The sequence below is a fragment of the Canis lupus genome, chromosome 20, assembly GCF_003254725.2.
Source record: "Canis lupus dingo isolate Sandy chromosome 20, ASM325472v2, whole genome shotgun sequence".
NCBI classification, from domain to species: Eukaryota; Metazoa; Chordata; class Mammalia; order Carnivora; family Canidae; genus Canis; species Canis lupus.
The window spans coordinates 13,594,222-13,610,056 of NC_064262.1; the positions used below are offsets into that span (position 1 = coordinate 13,594,222).

Genomic DNA, 15,835 nt, shown 5'->3' on the forward strand with positions numbered 1-15,835 from the left:
TGGGCTGAAGGCAGCGCTAAACCGCTGAGCCACCCAGGCTGCCCCAGGCTTCTTATTTTTAAATGAAATCACAAAGTTTAAAATTTTTCTTAATTTCTAATACAGTAAGTATCAATAGTTGTAATTCTGAACAAAAGCTCTTTGGGGTCTTCTGTAACTTTTAAGAGTCCTCAAACCAAAACGCTGGAGACTGTTGGTTATAGGTCAAGAGTGTGGACACTGAAATCAGACTGATCACGTGTTATCCAAGCAATAGGTGACCTGAAGCTTTCATACCCACCAGTGCCAGTTACTTTATCTGTAAAATGAAAATGATCATACTACCTATCTCATGCGACTGTTTTGAGGTATAACTGACAGAGGGTATGGGAGGAGCAGTACATAACAGGTAATAAGCATTTAGTAAATGTTAGGTATTATAATTTGCTCCAGTTCTGTGTCTGTGAGATCCAGAAGCTAAGGGAGACCAGTCAGATTAAATGCCTTGTTCAGGGTCACATAGAATCTGTATTGGGACCTGTCTTCTGATTCTCACTATCTTATATTGGATCTTTAATAGCTTCATCAGCCATTGGCGCTAAAGTTGCTCCGAGCAATAGAATCATCACATTTTGTTTTTCCTTTGAAACTAAGAAAAAAAAAACTTTTCTATTAGATGTTTTGGAAGTTAAAATGATCATAATCCTTCTACTTCATTATAATTGTATGACATTTGCAGTTCTCTAACCACTTTCAATCCAATTCTCTTCAGCTGCATAGGTAGTCAAGCAGGTGATTTTGTCTCCATTTAATAGATGAGGAATTTGGGGGCTCAGGAAAGGTTAAATGACTTGGCTAACGTTTAACGACAGATCAGGCATTGGATAGCAAGCTTTCTAACTCCCTTGTGTTATATTATGCAGCCGTTCAGCATTGTAAATATCATCTAATCTAACTTCTTAATTTTATAGAGGAAAATGAGTCCCAGAGAGATGAAGTGACTTTCCAAGGGTACAAAGTTCCCAAATAAAGTGGAGAAGAAGCTAAAATAGTAAATGTGGTTTTGGGATTCTTGTGTTTCTTGTTTTGGGTTTGAGTTTACTAGAACTTAATGATGATAATTCCATTTTCTTCTGATTCTGGATTGTATAAATACTATGGGACTGTTGTCTTAGTGTTTTAAATATTATAGTTTGGGTAATGGGTATTTGCCGCATCAGCTAGGTTGTTTAATGGCCTTTGTTCCTGTGTTCTCTGTGTTTAAAATCTCAGACTCATTGTATTGTGGATCTCTTTGGAAGTAATTGGCATTAACTTGCACCAAGGGATACATCCATTGCTTCCCAGGTCTAGCTTTACTTCAGACATTTGCAGATTTCAATTTTTACACTTTTTTCTGTTTAGGTGGTCTGTGTGTTTGTTAGTTTTCCAGAAGAAGGAGAAGGAAAGAAGGAATTATTGATTTTAATATTAAATCATTGGGGAATTATCTATTTTTGTAAAAAGATGTACAACTGTAACAGAAAAATGATGTATCTATACCTTTTTGGGCTTTATATCAAAACAGCTGCATGTCTCATATTTGTATTCTTTAGTTAAAAAATTAAAACATAAGGGAGAACAAAGAACCCCAAGTATCCTTAGCATTATTGTTTTTTCCATATGTTGCCGTATGATGTCAGCCTTGTCGAGGGTGATTTTGATAAAGTATAAGCAACATGGAAATGATTGAAAGACTAAGGAATGAAGTTTGTTCATTTAGAAGTGAGTTTGAGCAGTGTATGGGTGGAGAAAGATGAGTACGGTAGCAGCGTTCAACTTCATCTCTATTGTCTAACCTGACTCTCAAATTTATATTTTTTCCACTTGGCCAACCCAAAGCCCTGAGCTTTTCATATCCACTCTCCTTAGAAAGCAATCATTTTGAGTGTGCTTTTGTAGAGACTCACAGAGCACTCAAAGCAGTTTATAAAGTAACTGTTCCCAGCCACATATATTTTTTTCTCTACATGAGTTTTCATAAGCATCTCATGTTCTTCATCTCATTAGATCTATAATAATTTAGTGCCTCAAAGACCATGTTTCAGTTTCCTCTATTTGGTGATGGTGATGCCTTTATTCCCTGAGTGGCTTACCCCTAAGCTGTGTCTAAGTTTGCAAAAAAAGGATGCATTTTCTATATTAAGATAGAAGATGGGCAATGTCCATTTCTTGAATGAATGGATCAAGACACATATTGTAAAACTTAAATTTCATTGACTTACAGTCACTTGAAAATTCAAGATGGTCTGTTTGACACCTTACCTGTTAGGTTGAAAACCAGGAAAGTTGTGGGATTGGCATTTCTGGAGGAAAAATTCCTCTCTTCATCTTTAAACAAAATAACCACACAGTATGTTTTTCTAAACTCTTAGTGATCATAAGTGAGATTCCTCATTTTTACAAGGTACCAAAAGCATTAACAAAAATTACATAACAATCTCTAAAATAACTTTATAAAGTAGTAATGGCAGGATGATCATATTCCTAATTTACAGACTAGTGTTGCTAATTGAACTCAAGAGAGGCTCTATGGATCAATGAGCATACATTGTATTAAGTGCATAGTTGAAAAGAAACTTACATCTTCTGTTTCTTAGTCCTATACTATGTCTACTTTATCACCTTGCCTTGTTTCTGAAATAGCTTTAGTTCTTACCAGTCAAGCAATTTAAGTATATACTGTTATAGGTTCCTGTATCTGGAAGAGTTTATTATGCAGATTCTATGCAGCAGAGGTGAGTTATTTCCTCGAGAAGATATCATTCCATTGGTGCTATGACCACTGACTGGATGATTGCTCCCAGGCAGATCAGAACTATAAGTTGGTCCTTGTTAGCTGAGGTTTTCTCTTTGGCAAATTATGTTTCATGAAAATACTTGCTACTTTGTAGCCTCCTCCATAATGATTCTGTTGGACCTGCTGGCTTGAAAAGAGTCTTGCCTTTTATGCCACTTACATTTTCCTGAATTTCACTAGCACAGTAATTAGGAGCAAGTAGTAGGAAGTTGTGAATTTGCTGAGGCTCATGGAGGTGCCTCTCTTCCTTTGATTCCTAATTTCCAAAGAAGGTAGAATGGGGGCCAGTTACCTAACAAATTGACTATTATTCTCCCAGATTATAGCCATTTAAAAAGTTCCATTTCCTCCACGAAGCCCTTCTCTTTTTGAAATACCAATATTGTTTTTGTAAAAACTATTCATAATTACTATAAAAATTGAAACAAAATATAAAGTACTAAGAAGGCAAAAATCAACCCAAATCCCACCACTCAAATAAGTTAACGTCATGGTAGACATACCACAAAGTCTATGTCTAACCTCTTTTTGGAATGCCTGTATGCCAAAGATGATGTCATAGTTGTTTCTGGTTTATAGGTCTTATCTCTCCTATATTATATAATCTCTTTTAATATAAAGATAAAGATGCTGTCTCTTAAATCTTTGTATAATAACTAACAAAGCCTTGTGTATTTGGTGGGCTTGCAAAGAATACTTTGTAAAATATAGAAGTCAGAATGTAAGTTCTACTTTAAGATCCTAATTTTGGATGGTGTGTGCTCTCCTTGGAACAGAGTGCAAATAGAATATAGCTGATAGCAGAAGATGGGGGAAATTAGATGAAATCACAAAGCATGTAGATTTTTCTTTGTTTTTTTTGGGGGGGGATTTTTCGCAGTCATTTCGGGGTACAGCCTCCAAGTGCCCTGGTGATGAGCTCTGGTCTGCTAATGCATCCTCATAAGCCTAAATGAAACTTCTTACCATGAGCACTGAGCAGTGGCAATCAGCATTTGGGGTTTGATTGCTGAACTTTTGGTGCCTTTAGATTCCAGTGATTTTTAGTAATGTGTGTCTTGGCAAAAGGACAGCGTATTAGCTCAAATGTCATGTTTAAAGGGTAGGCGGCCTGTCTGTGAGGTTCCAATTGTGTAGCTGCCAAGAAAGTTTGAATTACAATTTTAATAATAAGGCAGTGTGCGATCTCTTAATCAAAAGTGAGGTGTTAGAACAAAGCCAAGTCCTAGCAGATAGCCCAGGATTTTAGCCTTTTCATTCTGGGTACATTTGTCCACAGGGTGCACTTTGATCCAGCAGAAAGGCCTAGACCCAGGAAACTTCTAGGTATTTTCTAAATAAACTTCTTAGCACTCGGCCTCCAAGAGGAACTTTGAAATATATGGACCCCTACCAGGCAGTGAGCCAGGCTGGTCATTTATCTGCTGGGCACTTATTACAAAGAAAAAGAGTTTAAATAGACATAGATTTTATCATCTAAAATAGACTGACTTAGCCTGTTTCACTTGTCTAAAAAGTCCTTCTTTACCATCTTTCATTTTTCTGTAGTGAAATCATACCCATTCTCCCTGTATTCTACCCAAGCATAATGTAATCTCTTTTTCTTTCCTTTGAACCTTTATTTATTAAGAGTACATAAAGATAATATTGCACAATTAAATTAGGAGCAATTGAGTTGGTTATTAAGTAGCATTGGTAACTTTAAAATAGGCATTTTATAGTTATTTCTCACTTCATATCAGCAATCTTTGCCTCAGATCTTTAGATTCTAACAGTAAATCTATTGAAAAATTTAAAATTTAATTTAAATTAATTCTATTAATTTTCATTATTTAAATTTTCTACCTTTTTATTTTAAAATTATTTCAGACATAAAAAGTCGCAAAAATAGTGCAAAGAATTCCCTTATATCCTTTACCAGGTTCTCCAAATGTTAATATTTTCCCTACATTTGCTTTCTTATTATCTATCTATATGCAATTTTTCTACTTAGTTGTTCAAACATTATGGGCATGATCCCTTTCAGGAGAATTATAGACAAAGAAAAAAATATTTTTACAGTCATTGTGCTGAAAGCTTTTTCTACATGTTCAATAAATAATAAAAGAGCAAAACACTACTAACACTATTAGCATTTAACATTGATGGAGTAAGTGCTGTATGCCAGGTATGTGCTTATGTATCAGTCAGGGGCCCAGTGGAAAAACAGAGCCATTAGGAGATATATATATATATATATATATATATATATATATATATATATATGATATCTAGGATATATATGTAAATACACATATATATGTGTGTATATATATGTCATATATAAATATATATGTGTGTATATGCACACAAAGAATTATTTTATGTGACTATGGATAGGTCAGTTCAAAATCTGTAGGTCAACCTTTAGGAAGGCTCCAAGTTTTCAAGTGGTAGATGACACTGCAGTTCACATGTGGAATTTTTTCTTCCTCAGGGAAACCTTAGTTCTGCTTTTACTCTATTCAAATGACTGGATCAGGTCCATTCATATTATACTAATCTCTTTTGCTTCAGGTCAACTGACTGTAAATATGAACCACCTCTACAAAATACCTTTGCACAACATCTAGGTTAGTATTTGATTGATTAATTGGATATTAGATGCCAATAGATACAAAAAAACTGGCCACCAATTTATTACTCATAACTCTGCAACAGGGGCATTATTATCTCCATTTTATAACTGGAGAAACTGAGGTTAAGTAATTTGCCCACAGTTAAATAATAAGTAGCAGAAGTATAATTTGAGTCCATACATTCTAGCTTCTGAACCCTTTTTCTTGACTACTACAGTAGACTCTCCATAAGAACTAAATAACTGGCTATCAGCTTCTTTACAATATCTAAAAAGAACTGAGATGTATAAAGTAAAGGACCAACCAGTTTATTTCAACAATTGACATTAATTAATTTTACTCTGTGCTAGAAACTATTCTAGGCAATAAAAATACAATGACACAAAACCTCCTCTCAAGAAACCCATCTAACTAGAACCAGGTAGTGAAGCATTATTGCCTCAAATGAAGCAGAAAGAGCACTGACCTGGGGAAAGCAGTGGTCTGAAGTTTAGGAAATTTGGATTCTGGTCCTGGCTGCTACTAAGTAGTATCTTACCTTGGCCTGCTCAATGAAGGTTACTTTAGGCAAGTAACTTAACTCTTTTCTGAACTTCAATTTCTTTATCTGCAAAATAAGAGGAAACAAAGAAGTTAATAACTGAGGTAATTATTCCAAGAGGCTTGAACTCACCATTATCAAAATATATGCAGTTGTTAGAATAAGCACTTGATGTGTGTTACCTCACTGAATCCTCACAGCTCTTATTAGGTAGTCATTATCATTTCCATTTTATAGATGAGCCAACCGAGGTAAGACAATTTAATAACTTGCTAAAGGTCACCAGCTAAAAAGTGGAGGAATCTGGATTTGAACCTAGGTAATATGGCTTTTTTTAAAAAAATTATTTATTTATTGAAAGACACACAGGGAGAGGCAGAGACACAGGTAGAGGGAGAAGCAGGCTCCATGCAGGGAGCCTGACGTGGGACTTGATCCCAGGACTCCAGGATCACGCCCTGGGCGGAAGGCAGGCGCTAAACTGCTGGGCCACCCAGGGAGTCCCAATAATATGGCTTTGAGTTCAAATTCTTAACATCTATGTTATACTTCTTTGAAATACATTGGAAAGGCCTTAGCAAAATTTGAATATGTGACTCCTGATTTACAAAACCACTGCTTTAATAATCCTTGAGCATAGGTAGCCTTTACATATGTATACAAAATCATCAGGTACAAACGTGTGTTTTATGTTTCTTTCTGTTATAAACATAAAGTATATTATATATGTGTGTGCTTGACGTTAAATCTGTATTTTTTCCTTTTCATATATTGTTTGGGTGCTTAAATTAGACTTTGACGCCTATCAGAATATTAATGAAAATCTGGATTTTGTCCACTGTTTTAGATTCTGCCTTGGGATTTTGAAGCAGGGCTTCCATTTATGCTGGAATCAATTTTTTAAAAAGTTGGTGAAAGTATTATCATAAGTCTAGTTATTTGTCAATTTTACCTCAATAAAAAAATTTTTTTAATAAAAAAATTTTTAAAGTATAATCATAGTTCCAGAAAGTCTGAATTTAGGGAAGTTGCTGGAGAGAGATAAGCTGGGAAATGCCCCTCAACACTACCTTGGCCAAGACAGAAGAGGAAATGAAAAGCTGTACTGTGACCATTGAAGGTCATAGCCTAATAGATGCTTTGAAGTCTGCTGAAAAAAAAATTTTGTGATTTTTTAGTGTCTAGCTGTGGAATTCATTACTAAAAATCTGAATTTTGAGAATAAAGCAAATAGAACATGCATTCTGTGAAAGGAACACCCAAGTGGTTAGTTTACACTAAAGCTGTCAAAACTGGAAGAGGGACGCTAAGTAAAGAGGGTGGTTCAGTTGGTTAAGCATCTGGTTTGGCTCAGGTCATGATCCCAGGGTCCTAGGATAGAGCCTGGCATCTGGTTCCCTGCTCAGTGGGGAGACTGCTTCTCCCTCTCCTGCCCCTCTCTGCTGCTCATGCTCTCTCTCAAATAAATAAATAAAAATCTAAAAAAAAAAAAAAAAAAACCCAACCAAAACTGGGAGGAAAGAATTGCTGTGTGACATCCATTGAAGTGTGAGTAAAAGTGGTCCTCATCCTCTGGAAACACAGAACTCTCTAGGAATGACTGCTCTGTGGAGATCAGTTGGATTTTAATTCCTTTATTTTATGAATGAGGAAGCTGAAATCTAGAGAGCAGTGACACATTCAGGTTTGCATGCAGATCATAAGCAGAGTAAGGGCTGCAACAGGGTGTTCAATTTTGAAGGAGACAGCAAATGTGATTTAGGGATTGTCTGCAAGTTTCCAAGCTTCAGTTTCTCCACCTGTATGTTTAAAGAGATGAAATGAGATCAGAAATGTTGTATGCATAAACTATTGGGACTTCATCAAGATAAAGACTTTCTGCACAGAGAAGGAAACAATCAACAAAACTAAAATGCAGCCTATCGAAGATATTTGCAAATGACATATCTTATAAAGGGTTAGTATCTAAAATATATAAACTTATAAAACTCAACACCCAAAAAACAAATAATCCAGTTAAAAAATGGGCAGAAGACATGAATCGACATTTTTCCAAAGAAGACATCCCGATGACTAAAAGACACATGAAAAGATGCTCAACATCACTCATCATCAGGGAAATAGAAATCAAAACTATGATGAGATACCACCTCACACCTGTCAGAATGGATAAAATTAACAACACAGGAAATAACAGGTGTTGATGAGGATGTGGAGAACCGGGAACCCTCTTGCACTATGGGTAGAGATGTAAACTGGTGCAGCCACTCTGTAGAATAGTATGGAAGTTCCTCAAAAAGTTAAAAATAGAACTACCTTTTAATCCAGCAATTGTGCTAATAGGTCTTTACCCAAAGGATACAAAAATACTGATTCAAAGGGGTACATGTACCCTGACATTTATAGCAGCATTATTAACAATAACTAAATTATAGAAAGAGCCTAAATGCCCACCAATGGATAAATGAATAAGGAAGATATGAGATACACACACTCACATCACACACACACAATGGAGCATTAGGCATCAAAAAAGAATGACTTCATTCATATGTGAAATTTAAGAAACAAAATAGATGAACATGGGCCAGGGACAGGGGGGAAGGGAGAGACAAACCAGAAGATAGACCCTCAACTATAGAGAACAAACTGAGGGTTATTAGAGGGGAGGTGGGTGGTGGGATGGGTTAAATGGGTGATGAGTGTTAAGGAGGGTGTTTATATGATAAGCACTGGGTGTTGAATGTAAGTGTGAATTACTAAATTCTACACCTGAACAAAATATTACCTCTGTATGTTAACTAACTGGAATTTAAACAAAAACTTGAGAAAAGAAAGAAATACTGTATCCATGGCATTATTTACCTACTACTAATCAGATACATACTCTGTCCTAGTGGCCTTAAAATGCTTCTCAGCTGATTGTTCCTTGCATCAACCATCATTTGATCAGATCAGAGTGGGCATGTAAGATAAACTTTTAAAATTATCCTTGAATTAGATAATCTCTAAGGACTCTTGGTTCTAAGATACCCGTAAGTAATTTTAAGGACCAAAAGAAGGCAGTAGATAATAATATTTACCCAAGCAGGAATATAGAATATTTTGGCTGGCTGAGCTGGTGTCCTGGATGTTTGTTTCTTGGGCTGAGATTGAACTGCTATGGTTAGAATGGGAAGGACTGGAAAGGGTGAAATTGCTCATCAGACACTTTTTGAAATAGCTCAAGTAGAACTGCTCTAAAGTCCAGATGACAAAGAATGTCACTTGGGAAGATGCCGTTCCTTCTGAGCCTGTAAGAAACCGATGCTACCAAGGGCATCAAATTCAATGTCTTTGGCAAAACATTGCCATGTTTGTGATAGACACCAGCAGTCACCTTTAGGTGACTGTAGTAGTACAAACTCTAGATCCATACTCCCTGGTTCAACTGGTGGCTCTGCTTTGATTAGCTGATGGCTATGGGCTAGTTATTTAACACCTCTGTGGACTTGTTTCCTCACATACAAAAATGGGATAATCATAATAACTAACTCACAGGTTTGTTGTATGGATTGGGTTGATATACACAAATCACTTAAAACAGTGTCTGGTATGTAATAATCACCATAATCATCATAAAAGTATTGATCAGTTTATTGTGTTATACATTTTTTAAAGGTTTCTGCAGTTTTAATACAGTTTTAAAAAGCTCATAGATTGCGGATCATTTCTGTAACTAGTGAAATAATCTAATTACCTCATTCATCAAGCTGACTGCTGTTATATTTTTATTACTTGGTGTTGGAATGGTTAACAGGGAGTTGATAGTTTACAGATAGGTGAGTAAGTTTGACCTATACATTGACCTAGTGCACACTACTCAGTATTTTCTTTGCCTAGAATGTCACCCACCTTCTATCTGTCTGGTTTGGTTCTGGAGGATGTCCATAAATTTAACTTATGTGCCTGCTTAGATTACTCTTTGGAGCCCTGCTTTGAGAAGGATTCTGGTGTCATATTTGGGCTCAGTGGGAAACAGTGCCATCTGCAGTCAGTAATGTCTGCCATAAGGTAGGAAAGGGGGAAGCTGCAGGCTTTCCATCAGGATTGGCTACATAATTTGTAAGAAGCAGTACAAAATAAAAATGTAGGCACCTTTGTTCAAAACCAGGAAAAAAGGATCGTTGTATGTATGAAATTATAAAGCTTTTTCCTTTTCTCCATGGTCTCTATGTTTTGATTTGTCATGGTATTTTTATTTGCTATTTAATATTATTCCAAATTTTAAGAAGTAAAAATTTGAATTAGTTGCATGAATTTTACCATTCATCTTATATTGTTCAATGCCAGCTTTAAACACAAACATAAAGATATTTAACTTGTATGCAAAATTACCAAAATTATTCAATTTGTTTTTCATAGCTTGTACCTATATATTCTTATCAGAACAGTAAAAATGCTTCACAGAACTAAATCAGCTATTATTGTTTCACTTCTTGGTATGCAAACTTTCTACCAATACTCTCTACCTCAGGCTTACTGATGGGTAAGAAAGGACAGAAAAAAAAAAAAAAAACTATGGTTAGCCCTCTTACTCTTTTCTTGTGTGTCCTCATTTTAAGCATGGTTGTTTGGCTAATACAGGGAAGTAACTAAATAAGGAAGAATATGATAGGGTTCATTGGTTGTTCATGTTTCTTAGAATGCTCCTGTTCTCTTTCTGTGTTCAAAGCAAGTCCTGGCTCAAATGAAAATTGTGGCCTCTTGGAGTTGTTCACTTACTCAGTTGTAGTCATATCATACTTACCTTGTACTCACTTTGAGTCTTACTGAACTCCCACATTTTGTGGGTCTATTAGAATTCTGTACTCATAGGGTATAATAAGTACAAAATGCACATGGAGTGGGAAGAAATGGAGATGGACACTAATATTGCATATTACATGCATTTCTTTTGCTCATGCACATTCTCCATTGTCCCAGCACACGTAAAAAACACAAATTCAAAGATAAAATTACTAAGGATTTCAAGTCAGCATTAAAACAAGTATGGTGGGCACCTGGGTGGCTTAGTCGTTAAGCGTCTGCCTTCAGCTAGGGTCATGATCCCAGAGTCCTGGGAATGAGTCCCGTGTCTGGCTCCCTGCTCAGCGGGAGTCTGCTTCTCTCTTTGCCCCTCCCTTCACTCATTCTCTCTCTCCCAAATAAATAAATAAAATCTTAAAAAAAAAAAATAAAGCAAGTATAGGGCCCTTTTGATCACAGGGTTCTGTATGACTGCACAGGTCACATGTCTGACTCTGCTTGCATTTGCTGGTTATATATTATCTTTTCCTTATAGGATTCTAAGACCCAGCTCCTTCTTAGAAGACTTTCTTGGTTATGATAGCCCATATTGATTACTAATGCTGGATCACTACCTTGGATTTTTGTAGAGCTCATCTTTATTTGCCTGTTACATTCTATAAACTGCCTTTTATGATTAGTTATTTCTTGCCATGTTCTTTCTCCCCATAACATAACTTCTTGGGACAAAGTCATAATAATGGCTCCATATATCATGCAAGATTAGCTTTGCTGAGGTCTGAATCACTGTTCTATTAACTTATTGGGTATTAAAATATAATATTTGGTAGCTATTATTATTATTCTCAAAGAGTTCAGATACTGAAATCATATTGCCAGGGCTCAAACTGTTAGTTCCTAGCTATGACCTAAGGCAAGATACTTAATCATTTTTTGTCTTGATCTTTCTGTTCTTTTATTTTTTTTAATGCTTTATTTATTTGAGAGAGAGAGTGGGAGGTAATGTACACATGCACACAAGTAGGGAAGGGGCAGAGGGAGAGAGTCTTCAAGCAGACTCCCCACTGAGTGCAGAGCCTGACTTGATCTCACGATCCATGAGATTGTGACATGAGTTGAAACCAAGAGTTGGTTGCTTAACTGACTGAGCCACTCAGGATCCCTTGTCTTGATTTTACTTATATTTTGTTATAAGAATTAAATGCCATAAGTTTTCTAAGAATATGGAGGGTCTGTCACATGACAAATCTTAGTTATTTTTATTACTGTTATTATTATAATTCACTTTCTTCCCAAGAGTGCTATTCTGCTCATTTTCAAGATGAAGAACATGAGAGACATTGAGAAGACACAGCCAGCCAGTTGAACACCTTTTTATCTTTAGAGTGGTGTAATCCAATATGGATTAGCCATGTGCAGCTATTGAATACTTGAAATGTGGCTGGTCTGAACTGAGATGTGCTATAAGTATGAAATGCACACTGGGTTTTGAAGACTTGGTTTGAAATAAAGAATGTAAAAATCCCATGAATATTTTTATATTGATTACATGTTGAAATGATAATATTTTGGACATATTAGGTTAAATAAAGTACATCATTAAAATTAAATTCATCTGTGTTCCTTTTGCTTTCTAATATGTGACTACTAGAAAGTTTAAAATTACTAATGTTGCTCCATTATATTCCATAATATAGGAACTGTGAAGACTGACAATTGGAGGTGAAGCCATCTCTAAGTACATATTCCACTGAGTGAGCTAATAAAGCTCTTTAAATTCCTTGCTCATCATGATCTTTAAGATTTAATTTTAATGACCACAGGAGGGAATTTTGGATTTTACTTATCAACATAAAAAATTTTTAAAGCTCGTAATTGGTTTGCTTCTCAAATGAACCTAATTCTCCTCGACAGGAATCTGAGAGGCTTTCTATTCCTCTATGTGGCGTTAATGGCCTAAGGAAGATCACAAGCTTTAAAATGGAAGTTTTGAATCTCAGCTTCCTTGTTTAGTTGTGTGACTTCAGGCAAACTATTTAGCCTTTTGTGTCTCAGTTTTTTAATCTGAAAAAAGGGACAGTAGTATCTACTGAGTGGGATATCTTTGCCTTCTGGATACAGTCTTATCTTTCTCTAGCTTGTTCTGTATTCTGGGATGGTGACTTATGAACTGTGTCAAATGCAATCCTTGTCCACTGGTTCCAAGTTCAGTTTGAGTGGGTGCCCTATTGGCATCAGAATTTTGGGAGAGAAGTATGTGGATAAATTTTTCTGGAGTGAACATAGATAGACATTTGTATTCCATATTAATGCAGACAGCATCCTGTGAATGAGCCTCTAGGTAACCAGATGGGCAAGATACCCACTCTGTGAATGCCCCAGTATTTGCCCAATGGGGTCATGTACAAATGGCTAAAGGGCAAGGAGGGATTATTATTCATGAGCTCAACAACATAGACTTCCCCTCAAAAAACTTGGTGTCCAATGTGCCCACAACAGAGGCTAAGGCTAAACTCCCAGCTACATGTGACCATTGTTAAAAGGGAACAGATTGGTGACAGATTGATTTTGTTGGACCTCTTATTTCATGGAGGGGACTTTGATTTGTCTTCAAAGGACAAAGACATATTTCAGGTGCTTTCCCTGCTCTCTGCTCTTCTGCTATCACAGTAGTATCCCATATCACCTCTGACCCAGGGTCATATTTTCCAACAAAAAATGTGCCATAATCAGCTCATATCTATGGAATTCATTGGCTTTTATCATATTCTACGTCACTTAGAAGCAGCTACTTAACGGAATAGTGGACTGACGTGGTGAAGCTCAGCTATGAAGCTAGTAGGAAGATAATACTCTGCAATTTTTGGAGTGCTGTCTTTCATGATGTAATATATAGACCTTAAAACCGATGAATACGGTGTCATCCTTTTTAGCTAGAATGCTAAGGTCTGGAAACTGTCTAAGAAAAAAAAATTATTTATAATACTTGTTAAAGATGGTAAAGAATACTTTATTTAAAAGAGACTACTACATGGTGCCTGGGTGGCTCAGTCAAGCATTGCTTTGGCTTAGAAAATGATCCCTGAGTCCTGGGATCTAGCCCTGCATTGGGCTCTCTGCTCTACAGGGAGCCTGCTTTTCCCTCTCTCTCTGCTTCTCCCCCTGCTTGTATGTTCTCTCTCTCTTTCTTTCTCTCCCTCAAATAAATAAATAAAATCTTCAAAAAAAAAATAGAATACTACCATGGGGCTTTGTTGTAGGGGAGAGAAATTAGAAGTCTGAGAGACTTGAAAAGGAAAGCAGCATGAATCTTTGTTTGGGCCTGGGTTTTTTTTTATTGAGGACAGTGGTCTGGTGTACATGTCCCCTCAGGCATACAGGAACCAGTTAGAGCAAAGATGAGGGCCCACCTGTTATTCTTGGAGCATTCTAGCTAACACCAGAGGTCTGGAACACGCATATAATAGCTTCCTTTCATCGTCATTCTCACCTGGTTCTTCCTTAGATGTTATCTATTCTAAAGAAGTCATTAATTCCTTGTCCTTTACAAGGAGGGCATAATGAAGATCCCAGCAAGAATAGAAGCAGGAAAAGGAGCAAAAGCAGATTTTTATGGAGTCCTTCAGTTTCCCTGTCTCAAGTGGACAACTAACTGTGGCAACGGAATAAGGACAAATCTCCAAGAATGCAGATCCTTCAAGGATAAAGATTTGGGTCACTGTATCAGTGAAGAAGATCATCCAGTTGGGTTGTAGACTGTGGGTAAGGGGAGCATGTGTAATAGTGGTGGAGGAACCCTTGCTGCGGTGCTTAACAACTTAGGCTTTATGCTCAAATACAGAAGCTACAGGAACTGTAACAGTTACATTTTATGTTAAATCGTTATTTCCTCTCTTTCTTTATTCTGATATCTTTTATGAAAAGCACTGATGGCTCCATGTTTTTGATGACTCAGTTGACATCATCCCATCCTGATTTGCCATCTTTTCAATTGCATTAAATTTAGAGTAAGTGATGAACAGACAAAAAGGGAGTGGATTGTACTAGACAACTTCTGTTCCCTCACCTAAATCTACCTTTCACCCTTTCCTAGCCTCCTCTATTTTGGGCACTCAAATGGATTGCCCCAGTGGGATCCTTTGCCCTCGGTTCCAATTTTGTTCATTCAGTGGAAGGTGGAGGTGTGACCAAGTCCTAGCAGGTGTGGGTAGAGTTTAGAGTTTCCATCCCCTTGGCTATTTCCCTGCTGCATTACAAAGGTTGGCTGCTTAACTTCCAGGAGAGCCTAGGCTTCTGTAGCCATTTGCATCTTCTCTGAATTCCCGAAAGCTGTCAATAGCCTCAAGTTACTGTAGCATTCCTTGCTAGATGACTTTAAACTCTGCTGGGACCCCGACTGATGTGCCTGCCTCACTGGGTAGTTTTAGGGATTGGAGATAATGAATTCAAATCATGCAGTGCAATAACTAACACTTGGTAGGCACTCAAAATGATAATCCACCTCCTATCCCTTTAAATTCTAAATTCAGATGATTGCTTAAAAATGAGCAGTTTTAGGAAATAAATGAGATAATGTATGTGAAAGTTCTTTGTAAAGTGTAAATCATTGTATAAGCAAGGTATACTTCTATTAGACTTCCAGAATCTTAAAATTATTATTAAAAAAAATACAGCCATGCCTGTCTTGCCTTAATCAGATGCAATTAGGTTTTTCTCAGAAATGGAGTAGGATAGAAACTTTAACTGCAGATATCCATGCAAATCTCATTGAGTTAAAAACTTTGTTCATTTTCTTCTGGCTCTAGGTCTTTGGTTTTAGATTTCCTATTCCCATTTCCTCTTCTTTCTAGCTCAGTGAAGCATGAGTATCAAGATGAGCAGACGGAGTGGTAATTGCTTTTTGGTTTCATTGTAGAAAAAAAAGCGAAAAAGCAATGGAAAAAAGCATTTTGAAATATGGAAGAACCTATTAAGTCTGCATTGTGGCTTTCCACAGTACCTTCTGACACAGGAAAGGAAATGGTGCAGCAAGGGAGACAGACATTGAATTTCCTTCTGCTCTAGAACTTT

At 36.6% G+C, this 15,835-nt stretch overlaps 1 pseudogene; it reads right to left on the reverse strand.

The window, feature by feature from the left end:
• The window catches only part of LOC112662969 (40S ribosomal protein SA-like), an 81,800-nt pseudogene that overhangs the window by 11,943 nt on the left and 54,022 nt on the right, over window positions 1-15,835 (reverse strand).